Source organism: Cryptotermes secundus, unplaced genomic scaffold (assembly GCF_002891405.2).
Source record: "Cryptotermes secundus unplaced genomic scaffold, Csec_1.0 scaffold537, whole genome shotgun sequence".
Taxonomy (NCBI): Eukaryota; Metazoa; Arthropoda; class Insecta; order Blattodea; family Kalotermitidae; genus Cryptotermes; species Cryptotermes secundus.
In genome coordinates this window covers 2,605,994-2,628,556 of record NW_019740661.1, presented here as the reverse complement: position 1 = coordinate 2,628,556, position 22,563 = coordinate 2,605,994, and the positions used below count along the sequence as shown (strand labels likewise).

General features: G+C 42.5%; 2 protein-coding genes across 5 annotated transcripts in view; one reads left to right on the top strand and one right to left on the bottom strand.

The window, feature by feature from the left end:
* The window catches only part of LOC111872510 (leucine-rich repeat-containing protein let-4), a 130,181-nt gene extending 126,568 nt beyond the window's left edge, over nucleotides 1–3,613 (bottom strand). For both annotated transcript variants that reach the window (XM_023866504.2, XM_023866506.2), the window contains exon 1: nucleotides 3,447–3,613. The gene's annotated coding sequence lies outside the window, so the exon portion shown is untranslated. The remainder of the gene's footprint in view (nucleotides 1–3,446) is intronic.
* LOC111872507 (tectonic-2-like) overlaps nucleotides 1–22,563 on the top strand; it is a 600,257-nt gene that overhangs the window by 514,345 nt on the left and 63,349 nt on the right. The window lies entirely within an intron of this gene.

The following is a 22,563-nucleotide window of genomic DNA, read 5'->3' as shown; positions in this document are numbered from 1 at the left end:
ACTGGTGTGTTGTTCTTATTGTTTTGCTGAGATATTAATGGTGACATCACTGACAGGTGCATAAATGTCTCACGCTGAGCGGCTCACGAACGCGATCAAGTGGTCACTTGTTGGCACCTACGTTAGAATTCTTGCGTCAGTAGTAGGCCTCGTTCATTGCACACCACTCTGCATTGTTTATCTCAGTATATTTTTGAATAAACGAGGTTCACATATTTGGTCCTGACCATGTAGACGAAATGGACGCGTGGAATTTACGAAACAAGAGGCTAGAACATTTATTATGAGTATGAAAAATAATAAAGCAAGAGGATTTGATGGTATGCCAGCTGACGCTTGAAGAATGTTCACTGCGAAATATTAAAGGACAACTGGTGAATAAGAGTCAAGCCAGACATGGGCCACTACAACAAAGTAAATTACCCATTCAAAATTTCCAGTTTCCTAACTTTCGTTTGGAATGTGCTAGTATTTAGAAGAGGAGGTAATTTGAAGCAATCCAAAGGGTCTAATATGTATGACCAAAGTGCAGAGGCAAGAACATAGTAGATAATACATAGATCGAATTGCTGATATGCAGTTTTATGGTAGATGCGTCAATTACGGTCATCAGTGAAAGAACAAGGTAATGAGGCATTAGTAGCTTTCGATACATTTTTGGCCAGAACTACTAACACAAAAATTCCGCGCGTTAGAAAATGTATACGAAACCTTATATGAATCCAGAATTATGTGCCGTTTTGAAACACAGGGACTAGGTGAATTGTGGAAGGACGTTTACAAAGTTCATTGCTTATTTTGCCAGCAGCTGTTAGGATTGCGGAGATATACCGCGAATGGTGCAGTGGGAATGGAAGTAGATAGGAATATGAGCTGTAATGGGCAGCAAAATATTGGCAGCGAGTTACACATATGTACAGTCAAGGCTCCTTAGGACAATGCTGTTGTGATGCCGTTGCTAGGTAACGACCGCGAAACTAGGCAACGGCCCGTAAACAGCAACAGAGAAACGGTGTTTTCTGTGTGATCCGTGCCGAGATGTTATAAGCAGGACAGTTAGTGAAGGATCAGTCAAATTCCGATCATATGCAGTACCAGAAGGAAATTTAGTTTCTTACTCCCCCCCACCCCAAATGTAGTGTCTCTCACTACCTCACCACTTTATTTTCTCTCTCTCTCGTAGGGCTGAGTCAGTGAAGTGAAGGGTAATTGAATGGTGAGTGAGTGAGTTAGAGGACTGCTTGGGTTAAGTCGTTGTGAGCTGTTCCTGTTAGAATATGGAAGTTGAGGCCGGGGATAGTTCGGGAAGGGGAACGTCCTCCGTTGGAAGCCGCTACCAAGCAGCGCAGTGAAGTCACAGCACCCTGAGAAGACTTAAGTGTGTGCTGTAGTGAACTGTGAAGTGTGTGAATTAGTGAAGAGATTATAATTACTTGTAGTCACGGACCCATAATGAGTCCAATAAACCCGATTATTAATCCAACCCCCGTCTATAGTCACTCATGCACGTGACACTATGAATGATTAAAGAAAGTGATATACGAGTTGGAAGGTGTTCAAACAAGATGACAGAGAAAATAGGAGACAGGAGGTTTCTACGAAACTTCATTAACTGTCTACCAAACCAGACGGCGTCACGTCGTAGACGACAGCAATCATTATGCCCACCGTCAGCATTTCGCCTACTGTCCCTGCCCCTAGTTTGAGGTGAGAAATAAAGTTTCATACCCACTTTTATCAACAATAATAATTTTAAATCATTGTTGTTATCAGGAACAAAATCTTATTTAGAGTGACAGGTATGAGTTCGGGACAAAGAAAGTGTTTACGGAAATCTTACCATAATCCTAGCTTATGTGTGAATAGTAACGTCAAAAACTCGATATTGGGCCGATGTTGGTTCCGAATATGCAGTAGTTTATAGTTATTTACAAATGCATATTCAGTGTTCTTACCAAGCAGCATATTGACATATATTTCAGGTATTACAAAACCTTTCTCAAGATTATGCATATAAATTCCAAGTTTGTTTAGTAGAGGTTAGACTGTTTCCTTTTCCTCCTACATTTTTACCAGCAATGCCTTCTGTGGAATGTAATATAGAACGGTTGACGATTATAGCAGTAAGAAACATAATTCTTCTACCTACGAGAAGTGATTTAAATAACCGGACTAGTGTTTCTCTGCAGCAACTGGCAACATTACCAAGTTGTAACGTGTTATGGTACTACAATATTCAGCATTTCTGTATCGAGCAGTCATGGAGATTCAGTTTATCTATCCGACATTTTTAAGAAAAAGTAATGGATGCTGATGAGACGAGTCTTCCGGTAGGACACACCTCAGCATCTCCAATGAAAAAGTCCAGGGACTCCGTGACAGAAAAAGAAGTAATTCCAAAATTAACGCTTAAAACTCTCCTTATCTACATTTTTATATCAAAGGAACAGCCCATTATGAGTTTTTTCCCTTGAAAGAAGCTACCAACCAGGATTCTGCCTTGAAGTTTTGGAATCTTCACGACAGCTGATTCAACGAAAAGTTCAAATATTTGGTCGTATAAATGGGTTGTTCATCATGGTAATGCTCTTTTCAGCTCAGCATTTTCGGCAAAACGGATATGTAACGAAGAAAAAATACCATTGCTGATTTCTCTTCAATAGGCTTTTTCTTGTTCCCAAAATGAAACATCTCTTTGAAAGGGCCGTATTTTGAATCATTTGAAGACGCACAAAACGTTCTGCGCATGGCCGAGATGTTGAAACATATATATAAAGTCACAGATTATGTTACCATGCTCGCTAAGTGTCTGCGAGATACTTGTTGCAGAGTGATACCTGTTGTCCGGTGTTCAGGCCTCTGACTCAGGAAGACTAATCCCTTTTCCAAATTCACATGTAAAAATAATGTGGCATGACATTACATTCGAAATATATGATGAAAACTGTATATATGTCTAGAGCATTTTCATATATTTGCAGTTTAGAAAATGAACCTTGATTTAAGTTTAAAACATAGAAGTACAACTTTAATGTACATAGAGGGTAATTCAGTTGCTGCAACGAGGTGTCTGGATTATAATAAAATGTAGCAGTGTTAGAGTTGTTATTAGGCCGTTCTTAAAGCAAAGATACAAAGTTTTTCACTGAAATGTTGTGTCGTTTGGCATGAAACGTCATATAGTCCGGTGAAAGTCAACAGACATGTCGCCTCTATGCCCAGGGCTGAAGAATAAGCGAAGGGGGGGGGGGACACCATCATGAAGCAGGCAGCAGGTGGCTGCTTTTTTGCTTAACTTACTCCTCAATCTTGAAGATGGGGGCGACATGTTCCTCCGAAACGTCGGTTGACTCTCACTGGACTACGCGCCACTGTATCTCAAAATACAGAACTTTATAACCACCTCTGTGGCAATTTCAAATTCTACAATGCTTTTCACTACTCACAGTTTAGTTCCTGACGCCGCTACTGTGCCTTCCTGTCGCTGCCATCGCACGGGTACGAATGCCTCTCTGTGATTCTTGGGGCTTCTCTGTGCGTCTGCTTCCAGCTCCGTGTCTGATCCGCCTCGACAAAACCCGACCAGCCCACTAGCAGGTCTCCCAACACTGCTGCCCCACTATCTGGCACTCCAGCGCTGTTTCGCGGCGATTTTCCAAAGCTATAGCTACTACTATCTACCACCATTGCGCCCCCTGTTCCCCTCTGTTCGGCTCTGTCCCGACATACAAAGTGGGTCAATACTGCAGTCCTGAGGTCACACATCTTCTGCTGCCCCTAAGCCGGACTCAGCTTCTGTTCTGTCATCTCGTCTCGTGCCAACCTGAGGACACGCTTGCATTCCTACGTCATTGCATGTAATGAAGCCAATGAGAATATACTATTCTTCTGTGCCTTTGTCCCTATGTTATATCTGCGTTATATAGGAAAGGTCGCAGAACGACTTGCGTAACATTCGTTGCTATAAAAATAGATACGTCGGCAGTTGATTACTGGCATATTGCATTTCACAATGAGTTTATTTAATTATTAACAAATATGAAAACAGTAGGTGGATCAAAACCCATAAAATATTGCAGTCTTCATCAAGGTAATTTTTGTTGACCGTAAAACAATAACGTGTCGGTCACGCGAAATCTGTATTTATATATCTTATTATAACAATGAACCAGTGAAGTTTGTCCTTTAAATTTGTATGTCAGTAACTATGGAATCACATTCGCAGAAGATCGGACAAACCTTTTCTCGTACAATTGAATTTTGAATCACGATAATGAGCCTTTCCCTACAGCACTTTCGTCAATATATTTTTGGCCAAAAGCAAAACCTGCCAGTACTGAAACATCCACCGTACTGACCTCATTTCTCCTCGTGTGACTCTTTCGTTTTGCCGAAACAGAATCTCGTTGAAAGGTATTATTTCTAATCACTTCGCGTCCTTCAGAGCAATTTGAGAGACTATAGGAAGTCCGTTCCCAGAATCATTTCTAGGAATGTTACAGACATTGGAACGCGCCTGTGACATCAGAAGGCTAGTACTTCGAAGATGACCGCACTCAATTAACCCTAAGCATACCATGCGTGTAATATCTCGCGTATATGCACTGGCTCTTGTGATTTGGGTTTATTAATTTGAGATCAATGAAAAATGATTATGTGACCTTCTTTCTGCAGAGCTTTGGCGATAGGAACTCTGTGTTGCTATGAAACTATTATGATGGAACAAGATTTATTTTCAGATAAAACAAGAAAGCAAAGAAAGCTAGTACAGAGAAGATAATAATTTGAAATTAGGGATATGCAAACGGACAAATTCATTTCATAAGAAACCGAAAGAAAGAACAAAGACCAATCAGATAATGAGCTGCAGTTTCGTCACGAATGCTCGCTATTGCGTCAGTAAGGACTTTATACATACAGGGTGTGCAGTTTATCGTGAGGCTGGTTCCCACAGCTCACACGGCACTCTTCTCGCGCGGTACCGCGGCCCGCTCTTCCTCTGTAGTTTAACTTCCTTTATTCTACAGCAGAGTCTGCAAGAGACCTCACATCCTGAAGATTTGTTTAGAGACGCATGTGAAAGCTGTTGTAGGGGAGTAGCGGGATTTTCATACCTGCTGTTTTATAGAAGTTTTTCCAAAAAGTGCGGATTTTTCACATACGCTTTTTTCAGCATGCCCCACAAATAAAATCAACGATATTCTCTATCAGCTGATTACGGAGATCACGGCTCTCAACTTCTGACTCATTCGCCGAAAACTACATCTAATGAGCCTATGGAATTGTTCACAGGATGTGCTGTTGCATTTTCTTACATAAAATGCCAGTACGATTTTACGTAAACGCTTTCAGTGAACTACGCCTTGTCAGAACGGTATGTACGTTCTGGGACATTAAGGTCATTGAATATCTCTCCCTGAAACAACTTACAGTATCGAAATCTTCTTTCGCAGTCTGGAGGCTAAGGGCTATGCACGACTATATTCACTTTAGCAACTGTATACCGAAATGAACGAAAAGACGTGATGAGTTCTTCGGGATTGCTAATCGAGTGTCTTTCTTCAGTCAAAGCATTTCTTTTTTCGAGTCTTATTCTGTCCAGCACCAATCTCGTAGAAGGTAATTTTGTTACGATATTGTATTTTTTATTTAAATTCGCTGGTGGTGAGTGGAGTCCAGCTGGATCCACTCAGCACGGCTGCCACTGATTAGCCTATTGTACCTGCCCCGGGTGATTATGATGACGGAGAATTTGGTGGAATGAAGATTGGCAAGGAAAGAAACGAAGTACTCGGAGAAAACCTGCCCCAGCGCGACTTTGTCCACCACGAATCCCAATTGCCCAGACCCGGGATCGAACCCGGGCCGCCGCGGTGGGAAGCCAGCGACTAACAGCTTGAGCTATGGCGCGGTCTACGATATTGTAAGTCGTTGTTTTACACACGACACTGTACTGTCAGGATACTTTCTATGGCACCTCCTTTAGAGTCATTTTGTATGAATAATTTCTGTTCAACACTATATTTGATTTTTTACATTATATTTCACAACAGGAGCAGGGATAGCGTCGTCGGTATAGCGACTGGCTACGGGCTGGACGACTAAGAGGTCGGAGTTCGAGTCCCGGTAGGGTCAAGAATTTTCTTTTCTCCACATCATACAGACCGGCTCTGGGGTGCACTCAATCTCCTACCCAATGGGTACCAGGGGTAAAGCGGCCGGGTCCTGAAGCTGACCACTCGCCTCCATCTAGTGCCGGGGACAAGAAAATCTGCACCAGCACATCAACTGACCCTGCTGATTATAATTTGGGCTTCTGACAGGACTGGTTACGAAGGGTTTTATCTTCTTAGATATAACGCCGTGTTGTCTGTCAAAGGTGAACCGTTTCAGAGGAACATATCGCTTCTATCTTCAGGATTTCAGAGTTGAAGAGTAAGCCATGCAAGAAACCAGTAAGAAGAAGACGACAAGCAAAGCTTTGCTTTGACTTCCAGCGGACTTCGTGGCGATATATCCCAGATGATAGAACTCCTCATATTGTCACGATCCAGCGCAGTTTCCAGTCCAACCACTTCCTGACACCAGTTGTCACTTGAGGGAGTGACTATAGACGGGGTGTATATTGGTAATTACATTTATTGAACACTTATACACATAACTCGTCACTACATGTAACTATAGCACTATCAGTGATTCACACACACTGCAGTTCACTACAGCACGCGCTAAGTCTTTTCAGTCTGCTCTCTTCACCAATCCTTGCCTCGTAGCGATTTCAGACGGTTGACATTTCGTTGCTCTGGGTTCCCGAGCTGTCCCCATGCCTCAGCTACCAGTTTCTAACAGCAACAGCTCGCAACGACTGAACTGCAGTTATCTAACTCACCAACCAAACTCTTCACTTCGCTGTACTCAACTGAACTCGTTCCATTCCATTCTATTCCCTCGTAACCCCGACACGTACCGCACAGAAAACACAACTCTTCTATTATTGCGTGCATATATATTGCGTTCGTTACCTAGCAACAACTGTTATTTACAGAGCCACTACTTAGCAACGAATCAACCTTCTACAATGTCTGTACTGAGGATTTCCGCAGTTTTCCAATGTACAGTCAAGTGTCATAAATTAGGGCACGGCCGCTTCCTTCTACGTCCTATTGAATTCAGTATTCTCTGTCATCGAGTCATGTTCTGACAACATCCTTAAATAAGTAAAATGTTAGTAACTTCATAGGCAATCACACTAGGACAGAGTGGGTTCAGTGGCACTTGCAGCCAGCGTAATTATTTTAAACGCAAGACGCAGGAACCAGGCGGCGAACGGGCACCACAACACGTATGAGTAAGTGTGTGTTCCCTGTCACGGCCATCCTGCTCCTTGAACATTCACTTTGGAGCCACCTGTTGTCTACACACTCGGTGTTCAGCCTCTCAGGAACTCATTTCTCTCCGTCTGCATGTTTCATTTACATACATTAGACCTACATTTCGCTGAACTTGGTGTTGGGTATGGGCTTAAATGTTTTTATGCACCCATTTGTTATACATAATCTGCAGAATCTGCAATACATATATATGTTTAATAAGTACTGGATCGTGTATGAGTTATGCTCAGTGGCGTAAATCATGTACTGTTTCTTTTATAGTTCACTTATGTATCGTTTTAGTTCTTGTATTGGTGTTTTACTCAGGTCTGTCTGGTAGAGTTAGGACGGTGTGGATTTTCAGTCTGTGTGTAAAAAAAATAAAGGTGTCCCTGTAACAGGCCATGATAACCCATAGGGTTGTGAGTTGTTGAGGTTTCCACATTTTCTAGACAGTCGGTTCATAGATGGAGGTAAGGTTGTCAGCCCTACGCGCCGGCCTCCCTTTATCCTCAAGAATATTTCTCATACTCATTTCTGTTAGAGATTGAATCGACCCCAGGGTCATAGTGCGGCTGGAAGGATTAGGTCAATGAAGAAAATCCAATGATATCATCAGGACTTGAACCCGTGACCTTCCGGCTTGTAGCATAGTGCCTCAACCAGCTACGCTACCGCGTGCCCCCTTTCAGTCTGTGTGTAGTTTCGCTATTGTCTAGTAGGGTCACTGCCAATGCTTAGTGTGGCATTGGTGTTTCACTGAACACTCTGTTGGTCGAATTTAATTTTGGTTCGTAGCCGTAATGGATCTGTATAGCGACTAGGCTATAGGCTGAACGGCCTAGGGATCTGGGTTGAATTCCCGACAAGGATACGAGATTGCTGTCTTTTCCACAGTGTTCAGGTAGATGAGCCTCTCCCGCAGCCTCCTAGCCAGCGGGCGATTTTTCCCCTGGCGGCAGAGCGGCCGAAAAATGAAGGTGACGCTCCCGTCCATCTGGTGGCAGGGTTATGAATACCTGGATCTTAACTCCCACGTACGTCATAATGGCGTGGTGCTTAATTAAGCACAGGAACAACTTTGCCTGTATATTTGCCGTCATAGACTCCTACTATATGTCGCACTTATTAATTTTCTCAAAATCTGCTTATTCTACTTCTTATACCATGACGGATTAGGCTCTCTGGCCGGTGCCAATTCAGAATTAATTAATTAATTATGAAATTTTGAATCTGACAGAGAGTCGGTAGGACTCCTTGGACGAGTGATCAACCCCTTCGGAAGGACGCTACTTACACAGACAATGCAAGAGAAAGACCGACGGTCCCAGTGTCTGAGAAGGCGAAAAATTTCGTGCCTTAGACCGCGCGGTCACTGTGATGAGTCAAATCTGCTTATTCTTGAGTTATATCAAGTGACAACGTGACAGTTTATTATTATTATTGTCATCGTCATCTTGTGTACGCGGTAGCGCATTTGGTTGAGGCACTGTGCTACAAGCCGGAAGGTCGTAGGTTCGAATCCAGATGAGGTGGTTGGATTTTTCAATTGACCTAAACCTTCCAGCCGCACTGTGGCCCTGAGGTCGACTCAGCCTCTAGCAGAAATGAGTACCAGGAATCTTCCTGGGGGTAAAGGGCGACCGGCCGGCGCGTAAGGCTAACAACCTCACCGTCGTCTGTGAGTCAGTTGTCTAGAGAAAATATTGGAGCCTCTACGTTTCAGAGCTCTATGGGCCTTCACGGCCTGTTACAGGATTAGCTTTACCTTTGTATCATCCTCATCATTACATGTAATCAGCGGTATATTGTAGTTTAGTCGTATGGCAATTCAGCCTTGAAAACTTCGGTATTCGATAGAATGCCGCGTCATTGAATGCAACACTCATAGGGACATTTGCGGACGACACGGCTATCTTCGCCACACACGATAATCCCAGCACAGCAGCAACTAACTTACAGAACCACCTCATACTCACAGAAGAACGGCTAAAAAAATGGAAAATCAAGGTTAATGAAACAAAATCCATTCAAACAACGTTCACGCTTCGAAAAGGCAAATGCCCCCCGATTCAAATAAACCACACAACCATCCAACAAAAAGATCAAGCAGAGTATCTCGGACTTACCTTCGACCGTAAGCTCAACTGGAAGCAACACATCCTCACGAAAAGAAAACAAATGGATCAAAAAATCAAAGACCTACACTGGCTCATAAGAAAAAATCACACCTATCCATTGACAACAAGCTGCTGATATACAAAGCAGTCATCAAGCCAATATGGACATATGGAACCCAACTCTGGGGATGCGCCAGCAAATCAAATATAGATCTCATCCTACGAAATCAATAAAAAATTATTCGTCTCATCGTAAACGCACCATGCTACGTGTCTAACCACACCATTCACACCGACCGCAAAACTCCATACGTCACAGAAGTCATCAAAGAACTCAGCATCAACCACTTCAACAAATTAGCTAACCGCCCCAACCCACTGCTCCAACCTCTATTACACCAACACGACCACAGAAGAATTGGACGAAAGTGGCCAGAAGACCTATGGAAGGGTCGATGGAAGTGACCCACTCAAGCCACTGAAGTGTACAATTCTTAACTAATTGTACACAAGACAGCAAATTGACTGAAAGATTGTAGTATCTGATTGTCAATAAAGGAGGTTAAAACAAAAAAATAAATAAATAAATGAATGCATGATCCCGAAACGGTACATGGCAGTGGGATCATTGCTATGAAAGCCTCTCTAACTCGTCCGCCAGGTTACTAAACGTCACAGTTTGAACTGCCTAAAAGTTGTGTAACTTACAAGTCGTTCGTAAATGATGCTGAATGCTCACGGTTGTGACACGTCACATTGTCGGCTTGAAAATGCTTTCCTGGTTCGTTTGCTGTGACTGAGGCTAAGAACGAGAAACCCGTCCTCGCTTCAGCGATAAGAAGCTCTGCCGCTACACTATTCAGCCTTACCACAGTCAAATGGTAAGTATTGTACAATGAAGTGGCTCGGTCCCCGCATAGCCTACAGCAGATCCGTCCCTCTGTGCAGTTACAAAACAGTCTAATTAGACTAGAATTAAATAGAGTCCCCACTCCAGAGCGCTCCCTAGTGTTCACTGCTAGTACCTGCTGGGAATTTAATTAGTGCCGTATCCTTCAGTTGCTCCTTTCTTTTTTGTTGCCCCTCTTCTAATGTGTTCCATCTCACGTGTGACCTCGGTTCATAAGGGTGACGGAAGTCTTGTGCAAAGCGTTTTTGTGACATCCTTCTCCGCAAGGCCAGCTTTCTTAGCCCGAGTAAGGCATGCTGAATTTCTGGAAAACCGAAATGCCCTGAGGACACTCTGATCAGTCGCACAGTACATTTTAACTATAGAGGTTACATATTGTGGCATATTTGCTGTAAGCAGGAGCTCTGGAGCCGGAGAGCGGCTCTGGAACAATATTCGTTTCTAGGCAACGGGTCGGTAAACGCGTTCCTGCGGCAACGGATACGCATTGAACAATAGAGTTACTGTTGGAAACGGTGTGTTCTTCTCTGTTCGTTCAAGGGGTTGCGCGGAAGACAGTTTGAACAGCCGATTCAGTTCTGTACGGGAGGCTGTTAAGAAAAGGGACAGTTAAAAGAGCAGTTGGAAGGGAGCCGCCGTTCAAAGAGGACTTGAGCACGGAAGCAGAAGAATAGTCATTGTTAGAAGCCGTTACCAGGAAACTTCCAACGAAGTCACTACAGGTTGGAAAAAACTTAACGTGGGCTCTAGTGAACTGTAAAGTGTGGAAATCAGCGATGGCGCTATAATTAAGTGTAATCACGAATTGTATATTAAGGGCGCCAGTAAATCCAATCCAAACCCCGTTTAATGTCACTGATACACGTGGCAATATGTTGTGCAGAATGAGCCTGGAAGTTGGGAACAACGAATATACTTTGGAGGAAGGAGGTAGGAGTAGTTGCGGCGTAGTTTGAAGTACGTGCAATCCTGTGGCTCGTCTACCCAGAAATCTCGTAAGAGGGCCAGTAATCCGGCAGCAGAACGTTACTACAGCAGGAGCCTTCTAGGTCTGTTACATTAGTATTGAGCCTATGGAATATGAAGAAAATTGCATAATGAGGATGTCCTTAATTTCTGCTCTTCACTAAACATAATAAGAGTGGTAAAAAGGACGGTGGACCGAACTGTAGCATACACGAAAGAGAAGAGAAATACATACAAAATTTTAATCGAAAAATCGGAGGGGAAGAAACCACCTGGCAGACCTAGGCTTAGGTATGGGGATAATATTAAAACTGATCTTAAAGACATTTGGTATAAAGATGTAGTGTTATATTTTAGCGGACTGTTACATTGATTTTTATCCATTATATGTATACAGTGGCCGTCCTGTATTGCACACAATTTCACATGTCACTTCACAACATGTTTCGGCAACATAGTGCCATCATCAGGTGTCCCAACTACGTCAATCTATTGCATTGCCTGCCCTCATATGTTTTCACAAACAATTTAAAAAGTATTTAAAAAGTCCGTATTTGTCAACTATGTTAAATTTACACTAGCTAAAACTTGTTAAGATAATTCATCTTATTTGTCTTAATTAAAACTTGTATGTGGTTCGTTCACTACGGGGTCGTTTTTCTTATTTTCTTTGTAAACCGCGTCTTTTGATGTGTGTTCCCTTCTTAGCTGCGAGTGTTTTTAAATGGTTTGTGAAAACATATGAGGGCAAGCAATGCAATAGATTGATGTAGTTGGGACACCTGATGATGGCACTGTGTTGCCGAAACATGTTGTGAAGTGACAGGTGAAATTGTGTGCACTACAGGACGGCCACTGTATACATATCATGGATAAAGATGTAGACTTCACTTTTGGAATCAGGTGCCGCTCAGACTATGCTCCGGGTAACGTCGCATTCATCTCGTACTTAGATACATACATTGATAAGGTTTGTTATCGTGTTGGGTTGAACTGTGTTCATAGAGCAATGCTCCGGAGGAAAATTAGTGCTCGGCAACCTGGGCCGAGGTATTCCACTACTGATACCGAGTAATGGCAGTCTTTTCCCAGTCTGTCAAGAAGGTAAAAAGCTAATGCATAGAATTTTCTAAATTTTACACATTTCTCGGCATCTTTTATTTTTTATTTGTCTTTTGCCTCTGCTAGGTGTGATTTGCAATTCAGTTCTTATTTATTTACTTACGAACTTAACAGCCCAGAGGCCAGTTACAAAGTTAGCAGGAGTAAGAAAAAATAACAACGAAACACAAAATACAAAATAAGGCAGTTTACATAATAATAGTAATAATAATGTAGCGTGTAGAACCGTTACTATGCGACGACCGCGAGATAGGCAAATATACCAGACAAGTTCGGCAAACACGTTCTCACAGCAAAGAATCGACGCGCAACAATAGAGATACTGTTGGAAACGGGGGTTTCTACTCGTTCCGTGCCGAGGAGTTATAAGGAAGACAACTGGGGCAACCAGCTCAGTTCTCTACGGGAGTCTGTGAAGAGAGGACTTGAGCGCGTGAAGCTGAAGAATCTCCGCTGTTAGAAGCTGTTGCCAGGGAGCGGCTACTGAAGATACAGAAGGCTTGAAAACGCTTAGCGGTTGCTGTGGTGATTTTGTGACTTGTGGAGATTAATGGTGGCTCTGTAATTGCTTGTAGTTCCGAGTCGTATATAGGTGGTCAGTCATCTAGTATCCAATCCAAAACCCCGTCGACAGTCACCCCGACACATGACAATAATAATACATACATACATAATTTCCGGTACTGATATTGTTCTGTACTCGAATGATGGCGTAAAGAATGAAATTTTATAGCTATTCCGCAGAGAAAAACTTGTCTGAGTTCTCCGCGAACTGTTAAGTCATTGAAGAANAGCGGCTACTGAAGATACAGAAGGCTTGAAAACGCTTAGCGGTTGCTGTGGTGATTTTGTGACTTGTGGAGATTAATGGTGGCTCTGTAATTGCTTGTAGTTCCGAGTCGTATATAGGTGGTCAGTCATCTAGTATCCAAACCAAAACCACGTCCACAGTCACCCCGACACGTGACAATAATAATAATAATAATACCTACATAATTTCCGCTACTGATATTGTTCCGTACTCGAATTATGGCATAAAGAATGAAATTTTATAGCTATTCCGCGGAGAAAAACTTGTCGGAGTTCTCCGCGAACTGTTAAGTCATTGAAGAACTGGTCTAGTCCACCGTGGGATGTCTTCTGAAGACAATAACAAACGCTCGATAACAACGAAAGGCGGACAGTTTCTTGACTATTTGAGTGACTATTGCTTTCTCAAGAAGCTCTCTGTTTCATGACATTAGGTACTTAGACTATTGTCAAGCTCAAAACTTGAGCCCACTAGTTCTGCAGAAGTTCCCTGAACGAAACCGAATCACGTGAATCTTCGGGATGCCGTGTATTAGCCATGAGCTTGATTTCTGTTCCAGATTTTGGTACACATATCTCCCAAATACGCTCTCTACAATTTTACGTATATCATTGCTCTTTACGTTCATGTATTGCAGACGAAAATCTTGTAGCAGAATATTTTAAAGTAATGTGGTCTTCATATCAGTAAACATGTAGGCCTAATCTTACTAATATTCTGTAGAATATCTCAAATAACGACCTTCTGTATTTATATTCGTCTAATTTTGAAATCGGAGAAGTTCATGAAGGTAGGCCTAGGCCCACTGGGGCTGTAGTGCCAAGGGAAAAAAAATTGAAATACTTTCTATGTAGTTATTATATAATCTTTAAAATAACAATCTTGATCTATCCTGACGTGGTTAAAATGGTCGCTGTTCATTATTTTCTTTACCTTTCGAGCCCTTGGCCCTCAGCTTCTATTAACTTGAATGAAAAACCAATTGCTGTCTTATGATTTGCTGACTGCTGCTTTTATAAATGAACGTTAGCTATAGAAAGTCATCGGTCGGTGTGTCAGTCTTTCATTTAGTACTGTGATGAATAAATAAATAAATAAATTGATTTATCGTCGTATAAATGGACTTGGTTCGTACCCGCAGTTTATTATTTGATTACAACCTAACCACAGTTCAATTCGTTATTCTTCGTATGATGTAACATGTATATAAAAACCCATAGGATAATATGCCCTTAACCCTTTTAAGACTGAATTTATTCTAAATAATATATAAAAAACAGTTCGTACCTCACAGGAAACACTTTACGTCTCCACTACAAAGACCAACTGACTAATGCTGTTTAGGGAAACAGTTTCTCCTTACTGTAAGAATCATACGAAACAGACAAATACGCTCTGGACAGAGTACAGGATATGTTAAAGCAGATGGTACATATACTAATCACTAGGCTTTAAATGGTTAAATTGCCCTTTGTATTTGATTCTACGGACTGGTATGGGTTTTAGCATGTCAAAATGCCATAAATATAGGCTAAGTGCGCTGCCAGGACTGTTTTTCAAGCAGGAATTACCGTATAGACCTGAAACCGCTTTTACTTTTTGACAGACTCACCTTCACACTGTATAGCATCTGAGGTTCCCACAGCTGTGGACTCAAAGAGTCCTGATTCTGGGATATCCGTTGAAAGTCAACGGACGTTTCGGAGGAACATGAGCAGGTTCTGCTTGGCATCTGCTTTATGGTGGTTTCTTGCTTTCTTATTTTTCGACCCTGCAGATGGAGGATACATGTTCATCCTAAACGTCGGTTGACTTTAAACGGACTACACTGCTTTATGGCCCTAAAGACAGGACTCTTCACCGTTACACTGCACCTCACATTTTACAAAGTCGTCATGAACACCAAGGGCAACATGATATACTTGTATGTCGAAAATATTACTGCCAGAATTTGTTTATATTAATTTGGTTCAAATGTTTCTGTTTAACATTTGTTACTGTTCAGTTCAGAATATTTGATCTTCCTGTCTGCTGCTTGAAAACCTTAGGACTAAAATACATAAAACATAAATTTTATCTGTTGTTTTGTACAGGTGTGAAACTTAGTCTCTTGTTAAAAGGGAAGCCGGAGCTCAAGGGAACATGTAGACCTGAGATTATGTAGCAGCGGCTGTGCACGAAATATCTCTAAGACGATCAACTAAAATTTCACATCCATTTCCCATCGTTCCTCTCCGTGCTACATGCTTCGCTCATCTCATTCCCTGGCTTTTGTAACTCTGGTAGTAACTGGTGAAACATACAAGTTACGAAGCTCCTCGTTATGTAATTTTCTGCATCCTGCAGCTGTTCCTTCCGATCAACTAAAATTTCATATCCATTTCCCATCGTTCCTCTCCGTGCTACATGCTTGGCCCATCTCATTCTCCTGGCTTTTGTAACTCTAGTAGTAACTGGTGAAACATACAAGTTACGAAGCTCCTCGTTATGTAATTTTCTGCATCCTGCAGCTGTTCCTTCCATATAATATCAAAATGTAACCGTAGAAGTTCGTGGTGATTGTTCGTATCCATGAAATATTGAAACAAAATTTGCCCTCTCGTGAAAATATAATCATCCACAATCACCTCACTTTCAGTAGTAGTATACATGTTTGTGTCCTTTTGTATTTGTGTCCTTTTCTTTTTAAAATAATTGGTATGACATGTACAGCCGATCACAATGGCCTCGCATTCCAAGGCACGAACTGTCTTCTCCCGCTTGAACACTGGGATCGTGGGTTCCAATCCCACTTGAGGCATGGATGTTTGTGTGCGTTTATTCTTTCTTTGTGCTGTTCTGTGTGCAGGTAGCGGCCTTGCGACTGGCTGACCCCCCTTCGAAGGAGTCTACCGACTGTGTATAATTAAGAAACTAAAATAGCGGCCAAGTCCACAAGGGCTCTGGAGCCGTAGGTAGATTGTAGATGTGCACTCACCCACTCACTCACTCACCCACCCACCCACTCCCCCACCCACCCACTCACTCACTCATGGAACTGAGCCCATCTTGAATGGCTGCCAATTGTGCCCCTATCCTGAGCCAGATCAATCCAATCCATATATCCCATCCTGTCTCCATGAGATTCATTTTAATATTGTCCATCCACCAACGCCTTGGTCTTCCCAATGGTCTCCTTCATTCCGGCTTTCCCTCCAATATCCTATATGCATTTCTCTCCATTCGTGCTACATGCTCCGCCCATCTCATCCTCCTTGACTTGAGCACTACACGGCTGAAACTGTCACTTTCATTTCTTGTAAAACGAGTACAGCAGCAAACTGTCACATGCGGGTGCTCTTCAGTCAGGAGAGGAAGAACGCTACTGTAAATTGAGGCGGTCACTTCTTTTGCAGGCTTTCCTTGAAATTGACAATTAAGAGCAATCCTCTTTACACGGTTTGTATTACGCGTAAACACTTACGTGTTTCAAGTTATGTGGCCACGGAGCATATTTCTAGCTTTTAATTACTACAAAAGGAAATTCTTGCTTGAAAATCGCTGCTCCAGGTCCTTGTTTTTGTGATATGCACTCATTTCCAAAGTGATGTATGGTATTTGATTCAGACTGTATGTAACTCTCACTTACTGATCGTGTATGGCGTGTTACAAACAGATCTCACAATTAACGTAATGAATTGAAAGCCACAACGAGTCGATGCTTTCTATCTAACAACATGGGCGCAGTTCTTACACATGTCCAATTAATAATTCAGGCTAAATTTGCGTGCGCGAGTTAGATGAAATTGCTTTGTGTGAACACCAAGCAAACGAGAGCCAGCCCCTTTGCTTGTCAGTACATAACAGTGGCAGAACAAGAATCGTTGCCATACCCGGTATAGCGATCAAGTGAAGACTTTTATCTTCTGGGATATGACGCCGTGTATTCCGTAGATGTTCGCATCTCGGACGAAATATCTACTATCCTGATTAAGGTTTTTCGGTTTTCCTCAGTCTCTTCATGCGAATTCCATTTGATTCAAAACAACACATAAGATTGTATCCATATTTGTTTGCAGAAATTCTGTGATACTATATTTTTATGTCTAATGGAATTGTAATTTTGCGAAGTAGGTAACACTGTGTTACATATGTCATTCCATCGCCTCTGATGAACATAAGATTACTCAAGTCACGTGTCCAGTGGCCCACACAAATTTCGTCGTCGATCTGATCTGTATTGGAGCCTAAAGTAATTTGCCCATGTATTTAATTAATTTAACATCACGGCATGAAAACGTATGGGGGATTGGCGGTATAGCTCCATCATTCTTGATCTTGGCACTAGATGGAAGTGCTCCCTGCCTCTTCCGCCCCCCAGGAAAGAGCTCCAAGTACCCACTGAATGGGAGGCTGGGAATTACCCAGAGCCGGTCTGGACGCATTGGAATAGAGAAAAAACTCTTTTCCCTGCCGGAGACAAAACTCCGGCCGCCTATCCCCTAAACCCATCCCGTCCCTATATCGACTGTTTTGTTAACTGTATAATCATTTTATGTTGTTGAAATCGCGGCTTATGAATTACTGATATTGTCACGTGTAGGTGTGACTATAGACGGGGTTTGGATTGATGAATGGCTTTATTGACCACCTATACACACCACTCTGAACTACATGTGATTATAACGCTATCGCTAATCTCCACATTTCAGCACCCTCTAATCTTTTTCCAACCTGCCGTGTCTTCACAAGACGTTTCTTGGCAATGGATTTTAACACTGGTTCTTTCTCTGCTTCCGGGCTCAAGTCTTGTCTGAATGGAGACTCCTTTCCAACTGCTTTAGTGCATACTTCGTCTCTGTAATTTGATGTCTTCAAGAGTTCTTTGTGAAAGTAATCAACTCAAATACAATTAAATAGGCGGGTCATGCAGCCCACATTCGACTGATGACAAATGTGTATAATTTTTTTGCCAGAAAGAATAAAGGGAGGAGACCACTTTTATGTAGATGAAAGTATAATATTAAAGTGAATCTTAAAGAAGGAAGAGGTGAGGATGTGGACAGAATATACGAGTAAGTGGGTCAGACAGAAGCTATGATGGGATCTTGTGAATACGATAATGAACCTTCGGGTTCTATAAAAAACAAGGAGTTTCTTGACCAGATGAGAAAATCTGAATTTCTCAGAAGGACTCTGTTGTGTGTAGTTTATTTATCTATATATGCATTGCTATTGTAGATCCTGGTGCCTGCGTCACCTTTAAATGCCGTAGCAAGGACTGATCCCTCATCTAAATGGCCGTATGGCTTACATGGTTACGATATAGAAAGTCTTATTGATTAGATGACATTAAGACTTGAAGTGGGTCTTGGCGGCTGAGAAATGCTGCTAATTACCTCCGTCCTCAGGTATTTTCAGTGCTTAAGAAGCTCGGCTGCCTGTTGCCACGATCGATCCCGTGCCCCCGCTTAGCAACCCCGTCTAGTACTCGTTCACTCACGCGCAAACTCGGCCGACAGCCACAAGCTCTCTTAACTGCGTCTCTTTTGATTGCTTCATGGTCACACAGTATCAAGCGAGAAACCAGAAATATTGACTATCGCGTTACATTTCAATATGCCTATTAAATTTATGTCAATGTCTAGCTTATTCGTTAACCACCTAACTATGAAATAAGTAATTAACTTTTCGATCTTCTGCATAGTGAATTAAGTACCAACTATCTGGTTAAATAATTTCTCTACTTTTGCGGAGGTGGAAGTTTCATTACCATGTACAGAAGAGCGCCCCAATTGCTTCTATCTTGAGACAGGTGAATCCACTCCACTTCCTCATATCTTCTTTCTTTAAGATTCCTTTTAACGATATCCTTCCATTGATGTAAGCGATCTCTCTTTACTAATACTTCCACCTCTGACAACTAATCTCTTTACTTGTTTACGAAATTAAACTCGCTTTTTTGTTTCTTTGAAGTTATATTTAAGTCTATGATGCCTTAAACATGCTCGCATGCAACTTTAAATATTCTCATTCATTCATTCATTCATCAATGGAATTGAAATCCTTTCTTATCTCCGGGCCTCTTCTTCAGTTTCGTAATCTTTTTTTACACAGACAATAGGACTCCTTGGACGAGTGATCATCCCGTCGCAAGGCCGCTACCTGCACACAGGACAATACGAACACAGCATAAACTCACGTACAAACATCCACGCGTTGAGTGGGACTGGAACGCACGATCCCAGCGTTCGAGCTAGCGAAGGCAGTTCATGCCTTAGACCGCGCGGCCACCGTGATCGGCTAAATATCCCTACAGCCATGAGAATATCTGGCAAAGGGAATGATATCTCCCAGTGTGTAGCACAGAGTGATTCTTAATGAATATTGCGCTCAGTGACACGAAAAGAGTGTCTTTGTTAGATGGAATGAAGATTTGCTTGCCTTGGCCCCGTGTCGGATTTTACCATGATTATTCTGAGCTGACGGCCATTACTTTACAAAGGCAGTAGCACAGGTGGCACTGTTTGTGTTCGGCTGATAATCAGGGTTTCCAGGAAATGTGAGAACGCACATGGCGACCCTGTTCCCAATGCTGTAAACTCGGTCAATTAACTTCATAAACACGCTTTGCCTTGCACAACTTTCTGGCGCTGGAAGTTTTCATTTCAAAGGGAGCAGAGCGTCTGTGTACAGAAATTGTAGTTGCTAGAACAGTCTGAATGGTTGGGGGAAGGATGCAGTGCCGGAGAACAGCAATTCGCAGCTGCGCCTAACTGTCTGTGGCTCTACAGCCCTTTGTGGACCTCGACCGCTTATTCAGTTTCTTAATCTATACACAGTCGGCAGGAATCCTTGGACGGGGGATCAGCCCGTCGCAAGTTCGCTACTTACAGAACAACACAAACACAGATATCCATGCCTCGAGTGGGGTACGAACCCACGATCCCAGTGTTCAAGCCGGCGAAGACAGTTCATGCCTTAGACCGCGCTGCCACTGCGATCTACTCGTAGCTAGGTCTATCTATGTGTAGCTCTGGAGTCCTATGTTGGACCTTGGCCGCTTTTGAGTTTCTTAATCCTATACACAGTCGGTGGGACACCTTGGACGGGGGATCAGCCAGTCACAAGGCCGCTACCTAGACACAGAATAAACGCACAGTCAGTTGCATATGAACTTGCATATCTCCCTGCTGGCGTTTCAGAACATTTCAAACGCCAAATAAACTCTGTCCTACGTGTAACACGTTCAGTGCTTCTCTACCGAGATACAAGAAGAAATCTACGTCATCTGTAAATTGTCTGATATTTGTTTTTGTATGAAATTCGAAAACCCCGCTGATCACTGATGCCAGTCCTGTTCTTAGATCGCTGCACAGTGGGGTTATGGGTGATTTTGTCAACGTTTCGGAGGATGTCCGAAACGTTGACAACGCCCCATAACCGTTCGGTGCAGCGACCCAAAAACAGAGTCGTCATCAATAAATGACCACCGTGAAAGCCTAAAATCAGCCTGCTAATCATTTCTTGAATGAATCTACTGCCGATTACAGTGACCGCGCGGTCTGTGGCCTGAATACCGTATTTACGCATGTATAGGCCGCACATTTTTTGCCAAAAATTCAAGAGGAAAACTGGGGTGCGGCTTATATTCGAAATATTCGAAATCACACTTCATTTAAAAAAAATTATATTCATAATAATTCGGAATAATTTCTACTCCTGAAATAATATTCCAAGAAAATTATTTTTTCTATAATTTCTGTCTGAAAATTGTGCTGCGGCCTTTACACGCACGCGGCCTATACATGCGTAAATACGGTATTTTCGCCCCCTCGAACACTGGGAACGTGGATGTTTACCTGCGTTTGTTCTATGTTTATGTTCGGCAGCGGCCTTGCGACGGGCTGATCACCCGTCCAAGGTGTCCTACAAACTGTCTAAGATTAAGAAACTGAAGTGAAAAGAAACATTTCGCGGATGCCCTATGCTCCAAGTGGGAGCAGCATGAGTAAAGACAGATGAAATTAATTTACAATGCCCGCACCGAAAGGACCGATCCATTTATTCTACGAGAGATCCTCATGTACTTTGGGATTCTGTAAGACACAGAGATTTCTTTACCAGCTGAATGACTGTTGCTTCTCAAAAGGGCGGTACCCAGTGTAGTTAAGCCAACGCATTGCTATTTCCCTGAACTGCTGAGTATCTCATTTAAAAGTAGACCAGTTTCCGTAAGTTGTTACGGCAAGCCCTTCGTTTGCTGCACTGCTACGGGAAGTTTAAGGAACCCTTTTTGCACTTAAATTACGTACCCTGTAGAATGAGTAGGGGGACACAGAGGGAAGCAATTATGAACGACTGTGTGCATCGTATGTCACGATGAATATGTCCCTAATGACGTGTCGGGGTCGACCCACAACATGATGAGAACACGAGAAGGGGGACACGTAGAGTCCGTCGCCTCGCACCTGAATAATGAAGTGAAATTCAAACTGTGTAGTCATAATTGGATTTTAGGTCTTCTTGTCGATATTGCCAGCTAATTTTATGGATTTATCACGTGTGATTTTGCGCAGTATGACGAGAGAACCCAGTGGAAGAATACTTCGTTAAAATTGATGTTAAGGAAATAAAATATATGAGGGGAAATTAAAAGTGAAGCTAATTTTAGCGTACCACTAAAGAGAAGTTGGTAGTTCTGAAAAAAAATATTGTGGATATAAGCAATATTAACTTTCCTCCATTTTCACCTATCTGATTTTTTTTTGTATTAGTGATGAGAGGCCTATTGTGACACGAGCAATATGGCTGATCCATTGGCAGAATGCCCAAAAGAACAAGAATGATCTGCTATCCTAGTTTTGTTGTCAGAGAGCATGAAGATTTGTGGAGTTTACTGGAAAATTGTGAGTAGAAAGTATAAAGAGTCAAAGGAGGGTGGGCGAATGTTACTGATATGCGTTCTGGGTTGCCGTCGACTGGAGCATGTGTTCAGGTTAAGCAGCAGAAGGAGCAGCGTGTTCGGGACACTCGAAAAAGCAACGTGGATGAAACTGCGTCTGAAATGAGCATTACTTATGGATAAACATAGTGCAAGATTGGCTTAATTTTTTTCCCCTTGGCACTACAGCCCCAGTGGCCTACCTCCATGAACTTCTTCGTTCACTTCGGTTTTTCTAGATCTTACACATACGGTAGGGCTCATTGGGGGGGGGGGTGATCAGTTCATCGCAAGGCCTCTACCTGTGCACAAACACAGAAAAACGCGCACACACAAACTAA